This window comes from Serinus canaria, chromosome 2, assembly GCF_022539315.1.
Source record: "Serinus canaria isolate serCan28SL12 chromosome 2, serCan2020, whole genome shotgun sequence".
Lineage (NCBI taxonomy): Eukaryota > Metazoa > Chordata > Aves > Passeriformes > Fringillidae > Serinus > Serinus canaria.
In genome coordinates this window covers 4,958,244-4,975,776 of record NC_066315.1, presented here as the reverse complement: position 1 = coordinate 4,975,776, position 17,533 = coordinate 4,958,244, and the positions used below count along the sequence as shown (strand labels likewise).

At 47.6% G+C, this 17,533-nt stretch overlaps 1 long non-coding RNA gene across 2 annotated transcripts; it reads left to right on the top strand.

The window, feature by feature from the left end:
* Nucleotides 1–4,987: 4,987 nt before the first annotated feature.
* LOC115485310 (uncharacterized) lies at nucleotides 4,988–17,424 on the top strand. Of its 2 annotated transcripts, none has more exons than XR_007776822.1 (3): nucleotides 4,988–5,127; nucleotides 15,556–15,710; nucleotides 17,371–17,424. It is a non-coding gene; the product is annotated as an uncharacterized LOC115485310 (long non-coding RNA). The 2 variants fall into 2 exon arrangements; XR_007776821.1 differs by lacking the exon at nucleotides 4,988–5,127 and adding an exon at nucleotides 11,422–11,503.
* Nucleotides 17,425–17,533: the final 109 nt, after the last annotated feature.

The window sequence follows — 17,533 nt, the reverse complement described above, 5'->3', positions numbered from 1 at the left end:
GCACTGGAAGACTTACACAGCAGCACAAAATTCTACCTAGGAAGGAAGATGGCAAATCAAGGAACCATTTTTCCCAGAGAGAAATAGTTGAAAGTTTGAGTCCTTTCATATATAAAAGGAGAAGGTGCCAGCTAATTTATTGCAGGTGGAATCTTCTGAGTACTCTGGATTTAAAAATCAACAACTTCTACATGGATTTTGGCAATCAGAGAGAGGGAATTGTGGCCAAGAAAGAGAAAAGAGGGGCATGCACACAGGTCTCTGTGTGTGTGTGTATTAACACTGCTCCATTATCCAGGGCTTCCAGCTGAAGGGCACACAGGGGTGTTACCTCAGTGCAGAGCAAAGATGAAACAGGAGCCTGAGGGGACTGCAAATTACAGAGCATCCAGGCAGCCTCAAACCCACCTGCAAACCCCTCCTCCCCCTTTCTATTCTATTCTATTCTATTCTATTCTATTCTATTCTATTCTATTCTATTCTATTCTATTCTATTCTATTCTATTCTATTCTATTCTATTCTATTCACGTTCATTTCAACCTCTGCTGGGGAATTTTCAAAGCAAGGAGAAGAGGCAAAGGAGGGCAGGAAACAGTGGGGTTCCCCCTACCCTGCAGGTAGGGAGACTTGGGTTTGGTTCAAGAGTTTGCTTGACAGAATCACAGAATCACAGAATAATGAGGTTGGAAGAGACCTCCAAGATCATCGAGTCCAACCTGTGCCCCAACACTTCAACCAGACCATAGCACCAAGTGCCATGTCCAGTCTTTTATTAAACACATCCAGAGATGGTGATTCTAACACCTCCCTGGGAAGAGCATTCCAGTACTTTATTATTCTTTTGGTGAAAATTTCTTCCTAATATCCAACTTACACCTTCCCTGACATAGCTGGAGACTGTGTCCTCTGGTTCTGTCAGTGCTGCCCAGTGGGAGAGACCAATCCCACCTGTCTGCAGCCTCCCTTCAGGGAGTTGTAGGGAGCAATAAGGTCACTCTCACGGGGCTTTAGCTGCTCAGAGTGACCCCAAGATACATTAGAGAGTCTCTTTTCCCAGCCCAGAGGACGAAGAAGGAGTCAGAGCTCTTCAGTTCTCGGTCTCAAGGTTGTTTATTGTTTCTTATCTATAAAATTCTTTCTCCTGGCCTGCCAACGTCCACTCAGCAGGACAGACAGAGGCACTCTGGCCGTCCCCAGCGTGGTGTTATCTTTTTGTACTAAAAATTACATGTACAATATTTACAATTACTTCCCAATACCTGTCACCTATGTCAGACAGTGAGCTGCTACTCTAAACCAATCCAAAAGTGCCAACATCACAGCAGAAGATGGAGGCCAAGAAGAAGAAGGATAAAGACTGGGCACACCCAGATTCCTCCATCTTGCCCCCTGAACCCTCGTTCTAAAAACCCCCCAAAAAATCTATTTTTCACCCCGTGATAAACTAATTATTATTCTACCTATAATTTTGTGGCTTGCAGATTTTCATATAAGGTTGGTAATTTCCTCCATGGGTCATAATCAAAACCACAGGCATCTTGGGCTCTGTGACAGGGTCTCTGAACCCCCTGGCAAGGGTCTTGGCAATCCAGGACAGCCAGAGGGATGTCCTGAATTCTGACAGGTCACCTCTAAGCCTCCTCTCCTCCAGGCTAAACAACCCCAGCTCCTTCAAACGTTCCTCAAACGAGGAGGCTCCATCCCCTGCTGGCTGCAGTTCCCTGCGAGGGGGTGCGGTGCCATCTAGCGACAGCGGCTCCGACTCTCCTCCATCCCAATCCCGGGCTCCGCAAGGATGCTCCGGACACCGTGTCCCGGCAACGACGGTGGGGGAGTGCCACCCTCCCTGGCGCGGTGACCCGGGGCTCTGCAGCCGTCATTCCGCCCTCTGCACCGCGCTGCTCAGCAGATGGGCTCGGCAGAACATCGCCAGTGAACTGGAAAGGTCTGAAAGGCGGGGGGGAAATGCTGATTTAAGATAAAAGGCTGTGCTCGTGCCAGAGACGGCTCCGAGTTCAAGGAAGCTCCTGAACTTGCCTCGATAGAGGCTCGTACAATCAAAATAATCCTTAAAAGCTCATTTCCCTTCCAGCAGTTGCTTTTCATGGGCATGAGAAGCAGGAGCTGATTGTCAGGATTCCTGTAAGTGGTCAGTCTGTCCAGCCCTCACTGCTTTGTGCCTCTGCAACTCGGGGAGGAGGGAAACTTGGGGTGTTTTAGCACGAGATCCATCTTGTGCCTCATCACAGAAAGAAGGGGCAGTAGGACATGCCACCCATCCCCTGTCACCTCTCCCAGCCCCTGTGACCGATTAGGGGAGCTGGGATCACAGGCATTTTTTGGGGAGGCTGCCATGGGAGCACACAGTAGTTCCCAGGGATTCTTGGAGGGCAGGGGGGGATCAGCCTCTGCTGATCAGCCCGACTGAGATCTGCCAACAATCAAAGCAGACAGGCTTGTCCCTCCTAATTGGCTTTTCCTGCAAGCCCCAATCTCTGCTTTCACTCAATCTAACTAAAGAGCCTTTCCCTGGCTGAGACCCTCCTGCCCTCTTCCCTGGGCTTCCAGCAGGAGCCCCCCATGGCAGCCAAGGGCTCAGGGCTGCCCTCTGCTCCAGACCCTGGGGCTGCTGATCTCTCCCCTCACACACTCTGTGCCTCTCAGAACACCCCAGTGCCTCTGTGATTTATTTTTTTCTCATTTCCTGCCTTCTGATCAGTTGTTGTCTTTCAGACAGGAGGACAAAACCCTTTCCCCAGGAGCTGTGCAGAGCTGCCAGGTGGCTCAGATCTCTCAGGGCTGCAGGAGCAGTTTGCAGGGGCACTGAGGGGACACAGGTGGAAGTCACAGCCCACAGCAGAGCAGGTCCTTCACCTAGGGATGGGGGGGGGACAGCAGGAGTGTGACAGCCAGCCTTGTGTGCAGACAGAACACACAGGTGCTGCAGATGAGAACAGAGCTCCACACAAATACACACACACCCCCTGTGTGCTCCTGACACACAAATACCCACTGCCAGCTGCTGACTGAGCTGATTTGCTCTGCCCTTTGCCTCCTGTATTTATGTCCCTCCATGCACATGGAATAAATAAGAAATCTCAGCTCCCAGTGTGCTGCTGTGTTTGCAGGCACCACTGCCACCCACTTGGTGCTACCTGAGCAGGTGTGTGCTTGCTGACAGCCCCTGCCATCCCCAGCCCTCTGCCCCACCACCTGGCTGGCCATCCAGGACCTGCTCTCTCCCTCCTGGCAGCTCTTTTTCTGACCTTCATTTATGGAAGGAAGCAGCAAAGAACCCAGAGACCACATCAGAAGGAGGGGTGATGATATCCAGAGTAACTGGGTGTAACACAGACAGCAGGGCAATAGCAGCTCATGGCCCTGCAGGATGGTTAAAGAAACTGGGCCATGGGAGAGAGGAGCTGGGCCCTTCCAGGAGCCCCAGTGAAAGCAGATGTTCATCTGCAGCTGGACAGGTTGTGATGGAGGTGATGCTGGCAAGGAAACCACACCTCATGCTGAGCTGCAGCTGGATGATGTGTGGTGTCCTCTCTGATACCTGTAGACCCACAGGGAAAAGAGAGGGGCAGCAGCCCCTCCAAACACCCCTGGAAAAGGAAAAGTCCAGCAGAACTACTCAGGAGAAGTGCATGAAAAAACTTAAGCCTCTCAGTGCCTAAAGTGGGCTTATAAAATGAGGGAAAGGAACCTTTTACATGGGGACATAGTGAGAGGACAAGGGGGAATTATTCAAAATTAAAAGGGGAGAGATTTACATTAGAAGTTACCCTTTACTCAGAGGGTAGTGAGGCATTGAAATGGGATGCCCAGAGAAGTTGTAGATGCCCCATCCCTGGAAGTGCTCATGGCCAGATTGGATGGGGCCTTGAGCAATGTGATTTAGTGGAAGGTGTCTCTGTCCATGACAGAGGGTTGGGAACTGGATAATTTTTAATGTCCCTTCCAACCCAAACTCCTCTGGGATTCTGTGGAACTGCAAAATCAGCATCAGTTGCTTGGCCCTTTGCAAAGAGCATGGAGTGTTTTATCTCAGGTGATGGGATCTTGTGGTACTGGCACAGCCAACCCACATCTTCCATTGCCACAAGTTTGATGTTCTCAATCATACACTCTCTAAAGGTGTCAGAAAAGCAAACCAGAGAGAACTGCTGGGCCTGGTTCAATATTGCTGGGCACATCAGTCAAATTGTATCCCAGCCTGCTAAAGCTGGGCTCTGAAAACCATCCCCAGAGCCTTTGGTTATGTTTGTATTTGTGAATTAGCTTGGCCAGGCAGCATCACCAGCTCTGGCACACAGTTTTACTCACCATTAACATGCTAAAATAACACCCTTTGCCCAGCTGAACTTTGAGGGCATCAAGAGCCCTCCAGGTCTGAGTGCTTTATTATCATCCCTCTCCAAACACTTCCCAGAGCAGCCACCTGTGACCCCCCATTGCTGCAGTGATAGGAGCAATTCCCAGCTCACCATAAACCAGGTAGAGTGGTTGCCCTTCTTTAATCACTTTCTCAAAGAAGTTTTTTTCATTCTTGCTTCTGAAATTCTGGAACTGATGAGGAAACAGGAAATCAGAAAATGTAGGTAATTTCTCTCACCTTCCCAGCATTTCTCTTAAAACTTTGGCTGTGGCCAGAGGTGGCAGGGGGCCTGGGCTGTGAGGATCACAGCCTGAGGAGTGACAGTGAGTCAGGGAAATGCCTCTTCCCCATTGCACCTCTGCCTGGCTGCATCCCCATCCCCTACCAGGTTACACCAGGGGTATTTTGAATGTATAAATTCTGAAAATAAGCCAGGGCCCCAGCCTTTCCCAACCCCTGCTCAGAATTGCTGGGACTCATGATTGACTCAGCCTGGTGGAAGAGCAATTTCACTGTTCCCTAAAATAGACCAAGTAGTTCATCCTCTCAACATAGCCCAGCACCCTGAGATAAAACCAGCTGCCAGAGACCACTGGGAGGCAGAGAGCAGGACTGAGGGTGTGGGGTGTGGAGCAGGGCTCCTTTTGGGATACACAAAGGGCTGCCTGGCCCTGGGTTTCACACAGATTTTCCACTGGGGCTGTCTGAGACACGACTCAGCTGTTGGGACTGCAGAGACCTCCCTGTAAGTAATTGTGGGGTAGATTAGAATGGGGTGAAGTGTTGCATGAATATGAACCTCAGACTGATCCTAAAATGCAGGGCAAAGGAGAATGCTTAGTGTTCCATGCTATGAAAGCAGTGTTGGAGCTCATGGAAAGCCATGGATTTTATTCTGCTGGCCTGGATCTTGGTAAATCCTGCTCTGTGCTGCATGGTGTGCTCCATGTAGGGTGGCTTTGGTTTGGTTCATGACTGTGGTTTAGGGCACCTGGGTGTGCTCTAGACAGAAACAGAGCATTGTAACTGTGTGCTTCTCTTATAAATACTGAAAAGTTATCTTAAAACACTGAAAATCTCAGCTTTGAAGCTTAAATTTGTGGGGACAGATCTTAGTGTCTACTCTCTCCCCAAAAAATATTGTTATTTATGATCACCTTGAGCACAAATAGGGGAAGGAATCTATATGGGATCCAGTTGAGCCAGAGGGATGCTGGGGGTGGAGGGGACACCTTCCAGACCCAAATCCTGTTCAGGGCTGGTAGTGGGTAGGCAGCAAAACATGGACTGTTCAGAAGGAAATGAGTTTTGCTTCATCTTACATCCATGGAGAACAAGAGACACATCCATGGAGAACAGGAGACAGGGAGGATTAGTTAAGGAGGGAATTTCTTTCCTCCTTTCTTCAATCCCTGTCTCCAGAGAGGGTTGGAAAATGTGTTTGTGACCCTAAACCAAACAAAGGGCTTCAGGAGCCTGTGGGGTCAGCAGCCCATACCCCACTCCCTGTTTGTGCTCACATGTGTGGAAGGATGCTCCAAAAACCCGTGTCACTCTAAGGTGGAGCAGAAATGTGCCCCTGTGTGTGCACATGTGTGATATGTGTGTCTCCCACCTGATTATCCATCTGCCTTTTGGCTCTAAGGGCTGTCTCCTAGTCACCAGGAGAGCCAGGACTTCAGGTCTAGCCCTGGGGATGCCCCTCAGCCACCACGGGAAGGGCTTGACCTCAGCTGAAAGCTGTATTTTCTTCAGTTCATGCATTTGTCAATGGCCAATATTTCTTTGTGAGATTCATGTCCCCCTGATGGCTGTGAGAATAACTGTAATTCTGTAATTCAGAGCAAAATTGTAATTCTGTAATTTTCAGAGAAATTCTGTAGCTTTCCCCAGTTCCCTCCAGATCTCAAATCTTTGTATCAAAAAAAAAAAAAAAATGAAGTACCTTCAGACTTTGGTTAGAAAAAAAGGATTTAGGGAAAGAAAGGTGGAGTTGTCTTCCTTTCCCTATGCCTCAGGTACAGATATCATTTTGTGAGAAGAGGCAAAATGTAAAAAATCCATACTGTTGTTCAGGCAAAGTGGTAAATTATTCTAGTGGCAATTATACCAGAGGCAATTAAGGGATTCAGCATGGGTGGAAATTTGCAAAGGTTGTTTTCAGCCCTTGAATAGACTCAGTATTTTAGAGAACACAAAAGCTTCCTTTTGGGGGGAAACCAGCCAAGGATGCCCTAAACCTGTAGTAACAGGGAGGGAGAAAATCCTTCTTCAGGACTGGTGAAAGTCCCAGGACTGGGTCTGAAGAGAGTAATAGGAATCTTTCCTGGAAGTACTGTACCTTACTGGCATCTTACACTTTCAAGCCAATCATTTCTCTCCTCTTCCATATTCTCACTGGCAATTTGCCTCACTCAGAAACAAATGGAAATTCCTGGGAATCTCAGTAGCTACAAGTGGGTTTGGGGTTTTCTCTTTAAAGAATACTGCCAAACTGCTTTGGGGTGTGACTCTCTCATCCAAAACAGCATTAAATTTTCTTGGCTGCCAGCAATGCAGAGCTGACAGCAGCATGGAAACACCAGGACAGGAATAGAAAGGCAAGGCAGGGCCCTTCAGCTCCTCAGGGCACGTGGCATCCCTGCAATGCCCCCACGTAAACACCATGGCATGGCAGAGAAATGCTGAGAGGTGCAGGAGCCTGGTCCCAGCTGGGCCCTGCATCCCAGGCAGGATGTGAGCCTGGGGATGCTCACGGATGCCTGCACACACATTCCCAAGGTATCTTTTCAGAGCGGGGAGAGAGGGCTTCCCTTAAAAGGTCTGGTATTTGTGGCATGCCAGGAAGCCCTCTCCCCAGGCTGAGGCTATTCCAGGGGAGCTGGGAGCTGCTTTTCCTGGGGAAGGGGGTTTTAGAGGGAGGGAAGCTGCTGTCATGAATGGTCATCCTGAACTCTGGGCTGTAGAGGCTGAGATGCTGCAGTGCAGGAGGGAACAGACCCTGGGAGAGGGGTTTGGGATAAAAGTAGTGTGTCAGGTTAGGCCCTGATCACATGTGTGTTTATTATGTCCAGCTGTTAGGCTGGACATGACAAACACACATGTGATCAGGGTCTAAGAAGAAAAAGTTTTTATTTTGCATGTTCTCCAGCTTATATACTCTTAACAAAGTCTGTGACTTTAAACAAGTAACTACAGCACAATAACTTATTATATTTATTGGTGCAAACTATTAGCATCAATATAATTAGTAAAAGTTTTAGAGAAATTTAATAAAGCATCTACTTATCTGCTATTCAATCTACACATCTACTTATGCACATAATCTAGCTTACAAAAATTTTCCTGTATCTTTTCTAATCTGTTTCTGTGCTGACAGCCTTGTCTTATTCTTTGCTATACATACACTCAAAAATCATCAATTGTTATTTCTTCTGCTAACTCATCTTTGCTTGCATGCCATCTGCCAAGCCCCTCCACACCAGTGCTGATGATGGGATAGAGGAGACAGAGAAGTGGGGAAATGGATGTCAAGCAGGGGTGTTTATCACCACTGCAGTGAAAAAGAACTGTGAATAGCAGATAAAGTCGCTGGAGGGTACGAGAATGATCGGGGTGTGACCCTCGATGTGCCAGGGGCAGTGCTGGACACACAGCAGGGACAGATCACTAAACATCCCCTCGGCCTTCATTAACCCTTTATTGACTTAGCAGAGTGTGGGCGTGTTTGCAGGGGTCCCAGGATGAGGGAAGAGATGAGAACCTTGACTCCATGTTTCAGAAGGCTGATTTATTGTTTTATGATATGTATTATATTAAAAGAAAATAATATACTAAAACTATACTAAAAGAATAGAGAGAAAAGGATTTCATTAGAAGGCTAGCAAGGAAAAGGAAAGGAATGATAATAAAATCCTGTGACCGCTCACAGCCTCGACACAGGTAGGGCAGTCATTGGTCATCAAGTAAAAACAATTTCCCATGCTGGATAAACAATTTTCCAAATCACATTCCAAAGCAGCAAAACATGGAGAAGTTGCAGCTTCTCAGCTTCTCAGAAGTAAAGATCCTTTACCTTTATGGAAAATCCTTTACAAAAGGATTTTCCATAAAATATGTCTGTGACAGCAGAGGGACACAGAGAACGAGGCAATGCCCAGGGCACAGTGGGGGCTGCACCCACCTTGGTACCCAAACCTTGGGGTGATGCTGGATCCCTCCCTCAGGAAGGACAAGCCTGCAGCAGTTGGGCCCACGCGGGAAGGCCACGTCCCCAAAGCAATGCCACTCGCAGCTGTCTCTCAGCAGAGCTTCTTGGCATTTTTTTAGTGCCCAGAATAGAGTCCTCCACATTCCTGGATTTTTGCAAAGCCCAGAAATAGCCCTGAGCTGCTTTGGGGCAGATACTCAGCTCTGCCTGAGGCTAAATTTTCCCAACTCTTCTCAGAAGCTCTCTAAATTACCTGGGGGGTCATGATGCTGCTCCTGCAAAGGACATTCCAGCTGATACCAAAGAGCCAAAAACATTTGCAGAAGTGACCAAAGACCATGAACCTTCAGTTTGGAGGTGCTGGAAATTGAAAAGAGATCTGATTTTGAAAATCAAGGGCAGGAAACAGTAGATTTTTTTTTTCCTTCACCCCCTCCCACCCTCTCAGATTTGCAAATGCAACTTTACATGTGGGCAGAACATTAATTATTTTACTATAATTAGTAGAAAATTCCTAAAAGCAAGAAATGATAATTTAAATCATATTTCCTTTTCAACACAGCTGGTCTTTAGTTACTTTATTTTATTTTACCTCTTTGTCTAGCACCTTCCTCTCTTTCTGGTGCTTTTCTTTCCAGCCCAGAAATCAGCTATTAACTCTGTGTACCAGAGCTCCCCTAATAATTGCAAGATATGGCTTGCAGACAGAGCAAAATCTCTCTTAAACCCTTTCAAAAGGGAATAATTTCCATTTATTTGATATGTGTTAGTCATTACATTTATGTTCTATACCAGCAAGGCTCCCCACCTCCAAATCAGGGATCTATTGTAAGTGATGCTGGACAAATTTATTTGAAAGGACAAGGTGTGCTCATGAAAGTTTTGAATCAGAAAAAAAAAAGCCTTTTTAGGTTGTATGATTTTTATTAATCATCCAACTGCAATTAGTGCTGTTCTTATATCTGAGTTGGTAGGTGAGCATGAGGAAATCCCAGTAACTTACTTTTGAAGGTCAATTCCTAGAATGTAGTTATAGCAGGTGCTCTTGGACCAAACCAGTAAAAAATCACATGAATTCTATGTCAAAAGAACATGTTTACAATTGCCACTCTGGCACATAATGGGCTGATCCACAGCAGAAAGAAAAAGCTTGAATTTCAAACACTCACAGTTCTTTGTAGGACTGAAAATGAGAGAAAGTACTGTGGTTTGAAAAGAGAACAAAGTGTGATCACAGGAGGGAGCACCCATGAGGGTGAGCAGAGTGTTTTAGAGCATGACTTGTCCTCAGTCTTTGCTAGATTCTAAAATCCCATCCATGCTCCCTGTTGCTCCTTTGTCCCACCTTTTTTCCCCCTTCCCTCAGAAGAAAACAAATGCTATTTTAACATTCTCTAAAGCCTCATGAGTGGGTCATGAGGGCAATGAGGAACGGATAGAGATCCTCTCCTGCCCAAATCCTTTCTGTCCCAGAATTACCCTTCCCTGCCCACCCATCCCAGAACCACTCACCTTTCCAGCAGCCTCCAAACTGGGACAGCAGGGAGCCTGCCCTGCTTCCCACACCTCCCTCAGAATGTGTCCCCTCTGGCAGAGGTTCCCTGTGGACCAGGGCTGCTGGAAGAGGGGTTAGGGCAGAGATTTAAACTTTTCCCTGCTGGCTGAGCAGCCCCAATGGGCTGCCTGGCTCCTGGATTTAGCAGCAGCACCGGTTTCCCAGCCAGCTTTTATGGGTGCTCACCCATCTGTGCAAATTCCCCCAGGCCAGCCATGGAGCTGTGCTGGTATTTAGGAGTCACTTTGGTCAGGAAATTGATTCTCTGGGGGCAAAAACTGGGAGGGGGATGGGACAGATGTGATTCTGCACATGCAGCTGCCACCTCTAAGGGCAGAGGCACTTATAAATGGAATTCCCATCTGCAGGGATGTGCTTCCAGCTTTGGGACAGGTCAGTGAGGTGCTAATGTTTCACTGGGATGAACAGCAGGGACAAGCAGGTGGTACTGGAGACATGTCCAGTCACACAGGGGTGTCACACACTCCTGGGTCAGGAGGCTGAGCTGGTAGTGACCATCTGATGGGGGTAACCCATGGCTGATCCTGGGCAGGGGGGAATACCAGCCCCAAATTCCCAGGAAACAACCAGCCCAGAGAGCCACAAAGCAGCACCTCCTTGTCAATTCACCTCCATTCTCTTGGAAGAGAAAGTTGCTTTCACAATCTGAGGAAATCACTTATTTTCCTGCCCTGACTGCCCCAGGACTCCAGGACAGGAGTCCCTCTGCTCCTACCAGCCTCTGAGAATTAGGTTTGTGTCCTGCTCCATGAGATGCACCAAGTGTCTCATGGTACTGGAGGCATGGCATAGCCAAGGCATGAGACCACAGCACATCTGTGCTCCATGGCACAGGACAGGCCAGGCCCAGCAGCCAACAAGGCAAACCTAAAACTGACCTGCAGAGCAGCAAAGCCAGCAGACACTGAGCAGGGGGTGGACAATCCCGGATTCGGGAGGAGATGCTCTCTGCAGCACTGCTCCCATCAGTGAGCAATGGAAAGGGACAGAAGCCCAGCAGAACTTGCCCCACAGGCCATCCCTGACTTTTACAAGCCCCGTGCAAGCCCCCATCTGCTCCCAGGCCCCGTTACACAAGCCCAGCTCCAGCAGTGCCATGGGGCGCGCGCGGCGGCGGCACAAAGGGCTTTGCTTAGCAGCTGTGTTTGCTCAGGGTGGCTGATTTTGGGAGCACAGCTGATGACATGTGGTTGGCCAGGCGACCCAGGAGACTGGTGCTGAGCTTGCAGCTTCCTTTTTTAATAGGTGACTCAGGCGCTTGGTAGCTCACTGGGGTTGGTGGTGGGAGCCGGGCTGTGAAGGAGTGCCAGCAGCAGAGGTGGTGGACACCAACAGGTGGGTAACGTTGTTTGTTCCTTGGATAAAGTGGTTTAAATAGAAAGCAGAGTGAGACAGAGCTGCCCTGCTACTGCTGAGATGGGGTTTTCTCAGGGGAGGGAGGGGGCAGAGGTTTTGTTGGTGATTTGTTTTCCACTTGTTAGGAGCTGGCTGCCAGGTGTAAGATGATTCTGGTGCAAGAGACCTGCAATATTATCTCCAGCAGGAGACAAAGCAGTTGAGTGATTTATGGGCAATAATTGGAGAGGAAGTGAGTGAACTTTCAGATGAATATGAATCTTTTTCCCCCGTTGCCTTGCCTACTCCCCCTGTGTTTAGAAATATCTGTGAGTACAAACGAATACAAGGAATTCTTTTGCCCTGTTGCAAGTTTCCTCCCTGCCTGCCTGGGGTGTGACTTACAGGGCAGAGGGGCTGTAAACCAAGCTCGACCTGCACATACACGGGGCAAGGGAAGAGCTCAAGAAGCCCGACAGCTGCTCCTTATGGGCAATCCAAACATTGCAGCCCCTGACACAAAATGTGCAGATTCATCCGGCGCCAGACAGTGACACGAAGGACATTTCGCCCACAAACGCCAGCAGGGAGGAGCATTCCCTGTATCCTTCATTTGGATAGCAGCGCCGTCGGCCGCTGTGCCAGCCGCTGTGTGGGACGGGAGGAGGGGGGCTTCAGGAGATCTTTTCCTCCTATTTTAGCTCACAGGGGATGCTTTAATGCCTGAGGTATCGTGTTTAACACCCCTGGGGCCGCAGTCGCGCAGTCAATCAGCGCGGCGCGGGATGCATCACTCAGCGCCGGGGCGGATGCCGAGCGCGCCAGCGGAGCCCTTTAGCTCAGCGAGGCAGAAATGAGGAGCCCAGCCCTGGTTTCAGACTCGGCTTCCGCCTCATACACAGCAAATATCACCCTAAGCCTGGCGTGCATAGCGACCTTTAGCTGTGCTTTAGCATCTCCGCCGGGGAGCTCCCCGCTCCCTCCCGGGGGATGCTCTGAAGCCGCACCTTGCTCCCAGCTCCTGGCGTGTCCTCGGTGTCGCTCGGATGTCTCTATCCGGGCACAAGTGACAGATCAGCCCTCTCATTAGCAGAACGAACTGTTGTTCTTCGGCTCTTATCTATAATTAGCGATTTCGAGGGAGGCAGCAGCCTGTTTCGTCAGGCAGAGACCAGATTTTTGTGCAAGGGCAGAGCCAGCACAGAGGGTTGGAGCAGCCCTTCTCCAAGGCAGGAGGCTTTGTGAGAAGTGATAAGCAAACACAGAGCTGTGCACAGCCTGTGCACTGAAAAAAAAAACATAGTCAAAAATGAGAAGGGAAGAAGAAAAAAAAAAGGAAGCAATAAGGGGATGCCTTCAACAAAAGCCTTGTATCTAATTATATCTGTCATTAAAACAAGCCCTGTGGCCTTTCATCCATCCAAGCTAAGGGGTGAAGGAACGGGCAACACTGACACTGTGCTATTTCCCTCTGCCTGAACTGGAAATCTTCCTTCAGCTGCACTGTTTGTTCATGGCTGGAGGGGCATGTTGTTTTTCTTTGTGCAGTATGTGAACCTACAGTCCTATAGGTCAGTACAAATTAAATCATCTCAGCACCAATGCCCATAGCCTTGGGTGGGAGGAGACCATCAAACACCACCAGCCCAGCTCATGGACACAGGGATGCTTTTGCTAAGCACTTCTCAACAAAGTGGTCAAACACAGAACACTCATGTCAGCCTAGGCAGGGTCCCTGCCTTGCCATGAGGTGCTCCCACCTCCTAGATGTGGTTTTCAAGACAGCCAAGGGCTTGTGTTCATTTTCACCCCCAGAAAGGCTGAAAATGTGTCCTTGGTTTCCTTTCTACCTTGAAGGATCACTGTGCCCAGTTCTCCCCATTGCTCTCACTGCAGGATTTAGTCAAATCTCATTACCATGCAAAGAAGAAACTTGCTGTTTGCCAGACTGATTGGACTCTTTTCTGCCTTTCCAGTAGGTAATTCAGCAATGTAGGATGAAAGAAAGGCATTCCCAGACAAGATTTTTCAAATTTCTCAGAAAGGAATTTTTTCAGATTCCCCAAAATTTTCTGAAGTCCCAGCTGCAAGGACCCTCCTGATGTCCCTAGGACAAAGGGAAACAGTTTTAAACTAAAAGAGAAAAGATTAAAATAAGATATCAGGAAAAAATTCTTTACTGTGAGGGTAGTGAGAATGGGTTGCCCAAAGTTATGGATGTCCCATTCCTGGATGTGTTCAAGGGCACTTGGACAGGGCTCAGAGCAGCCTGATTTAGTGAGTGGCAACCCTGCCCATGGCAGGAGGGTTGGAACAAGATGTTCTCCAAAGTTCCTTCCAACACAAACCATTCTATGATTTCCTGGATGCTGTTCATCTCAAAAATCAATGATCTAGTCAAAGTTTGGGATATCTTGAGCAGACTGGGGGAAAATGATGCAACCAGAGGGTGGTTGCAAACTTACAGCCTATCTCAGGATGCATCAGGTCTGCCCCAGCCTTGCCACTGTGTGCAGTGGCTGTAGACAGATAATTCCCTTTGACTCAGTGTTTAAGCTGTGGACAGCAGAAATGAGGGAGAGAGGAGCCACATTAAATGGAGATTTAGGGAAGAAAAAAAATCCTTAAGGAAATACCTTCTGTTTCCTCCTCTGGTGTCCTAGTGACCTCCATCAGAGCTGGGCAGCTAAATCTGCATTGTATCCCACTGCTTCCTCATGTATCCAGCCTTGGTTCTGCATCAAAATGCCTGCACACCTGCAGGAGCAGCTGGAATAAAGGGCAACAGAAATCTCGAGGTTTGACACCTTCCAGCAGCACAGCTGGCAGGGTCTGACAACCCACTGAGGTCCCTCTGCTCTTATCATCATGGCTTTTTGGTGCCTGTTTGTGCCTATAGGAACTGGTATTTCATTTGAAGCACATTTTTAGTGCACAGAGTTGCTTCCTGTCAAATTAAAATAAAACCAAATTTTCTTTCAGTATTTTAGAGAAAAACTTCAAAAACTGAACTTAAAATTCAGAACACAAAGAAGAAGAGTCATTAGGTTTGTTGTTTTCTAATTTTCGTGATTTGGGGGCTGCGGTTTTAGGGCAAAGAATGTTGGAATGGCTGCAGTGCTTCTAGTGTGCACGTATTAAAAAGTACATCAGCCCTTTCCTGCCTGTGCAATAGCTGGATTTGTGGAGAGAGAGCCCATTGTTTAAACCAAAAGCTTTGCAAATACCTCACTAAATCCAAATGCAGCAGCACAAGCCCTGCAGAGAACGGGAGAACCTTCTCGTGTTTGTACAGTGGGAACAGAGAAATTACAGCCCTGCCTAACCTGGAGGGCTGAGAGGCACCCTAGAGGTGCAAAGCTCTACATACTGTGTGTGTCTGTGATGGGAGGTGGGGATAACCATCCTCACACTTGGCAGATTAACACAGAAAGAAAGCTCTTGGCTACATTTTGGAGTTGTTTCTTTGAAAACTGAAAGAAGCCAGTTTTCAAAGGGGGGACCCCATGGAAACTGGTGCAGCTCAAAATATCAGGTCTCTAAATTCAGAGCAGGGTTTGAAGGCTCTACCAAAATCTCCCTGGTACATACTGTGGCAGATCTCATCCTTTTCATCTCTCCTGAAATGAGCTCCCAGAAGAGAGGCAGAGTGGGTGTAACTCCTTGCAAGGCACACCCATAGGAGAGTGGCGCCGCCATGGAGAAAAAAAAGCAGGAATTGGCTCAAGCTGGATGTGTGTAGCTCCTCCATGTCCTCTGAGTGGCTTGTGTTTGGTAATGACCTTGCCCAGGGAAGCAGGAATGGGGCCATCAGGTCACTGCCAAAGTGTCACTCTCATCCAGGCTCAGGGATCCACCTCAGCCACCAAGGAGATGGGAATGTCCATGTTTTTTCCCTGAACAGGAAGGGTGTGACGTTAAGTTTTGGGGACCAGGGCGGGGGCTGGGGGGTACCTTGGTGTGCAGTGCCAGGAGCCCAGCAGAGCCCGTGGGAAGCTGCTGGCCCTGCCCTCCTGCCCGTGGCTCACCGCACACCTCTGTCCCTGTTTCAGATGATCGGGCACGGTCATTTTTAGACCCATCAGGCAGCACCAGCCACACACTTCAGCAAGGACGAGGGAGGTGCTCTGCACCCTCCGTGAAGGAGCTGTCGGCTCGGTATCTCTCGCAGACAGCTGCTGCTGCCGGCGCCAGCCCCGCACAGCCGGTAAGGACCGGGTCCTCCCCTCCCCGCCACCAGCGGCATCCCAGCAATGTCCCCTCCGGCAAGTGGCTCTGAGAGGGTGACAAGAGAATGTGTCTGCTTTTGTAAATCTGAGGAAACACCATGTTTGGTTTCCCAAAAGTGACCATTTTCCCCTTGCTGCTTGCAAATGTAAGACAAATGTGCACAAACTCACGCATGTATCGCATATTTATTAAATTCACACATGCACACACACACCAAGCACACACACACACACAGCCTTACATCCACTAGCCTGTACAGTTTACTCATAATAAGATTTCTTCTTTATTTGCACATTTATATTCATATACATCCATGGAGGAAATAATCAATACAGAACAACACATATGTTTCCAGGCTACCCCCATTCCCCCACACACACATATTGTATTTGCTGGGAATGTCCTGATGAAGGCAGGAATGATGAATTTGATTTTCTGTTTTTAGAAGGCTAATTTATTTCTTCATGATATTACATTATATTATAGAATATTAAACTATATTATACTAAAAAATACAGAAAGGATACAGACAGAATGCTAAAAAGATAATAATGAAAACTCCTGACTCTTGCCAGAGTCCTGACACAGCTTGGCCCTGACTGGCCAAAGAGTGAAAACAACTCCCAGCAGAATGCAATGGAACAATCACCTGGGGGTGAACAATCTCCAAACACATTCCACATGAGCACAACACAGGAGAAGCAAATGAGATCAGAGTTGTTTTCCTTTTCTCTGAGGCTTCTTAGCTTCCCAGGATTAAAATCCTGGGTGAGTGTGGATTTTTTCACAGAATGTAAATGCCACAAACACACACACACACACACACATATATATATATGTATGTCCATATATGTGACATTCAAGCATAACTTTGCAGTGCAACCTGTGCTTCTCTGTTTTTATCCCTTAGTCTGGGATCCAGGGATTTAATCCCTCACTCCAGGCTGATCATTGGGACACAGGATAATACAGGTTATAAGGGTTAAGAGGCATATTTTTCCCCTTTTCCCAGTTCCACTGGTGATTCAGGAGTGACATGAGATGGGATTTCATAACTGGACCCTTCCTCCTGGCACGTTCAGGTTCCCCCACTCTCTGAACCTTTTATGGGGCCTCTGTTCAGAGATGCACTCTCTTGAGTGTTATCAGGGAGAGGTCCAGATGAAGCAGAATCAGTTGAAAATAAATACGTGGACACTGCATTTGGAAAATTACAGCTGGTTAAAGAACCAAGGAAATTTTTTTACAATTTCAAAATAATAAATTATGCAATTCATAATGCAATTACAAATGTAGATCAGTTTCATTTTTTAAAATATTTAAGTATAAGAAAATACATAGGTTAAATCAAACTTTGGAGAAATCAGTGCTAGTTTTTTTTTTTCCCTAACTTTAAAAAAAATATGTTTGTGGTTTTGCTTGTTGACTGAGACATTAGGAAACATGATCAACCTGGAATAAGACTTTTTTCTCAGCTGTACAGAACTGCCAATGAACCAATGAAATGACAACATGCATGGTTTTCAGTTCTCTGTAACTGATATACACATTAGTACACACAAGTATATAAAAATATATATGCAGATAATGTGTCTTGCTGTGTCGTTTAATGGCATTTCTCCTCATATCTTTTCCAGAGTGCTGTGAAGGATAACTCCATTCACTCTCCCCACAGACAGAAAAAAAGCAAGGTAGGAAATGTTTAAGATAAGCACTGTTATCTAACCAAATATTTGTGGCCTGTGAGTGTGATCTAAATACCCACACAAGGCAGCCAGGAGCACTTACATACTGAATATA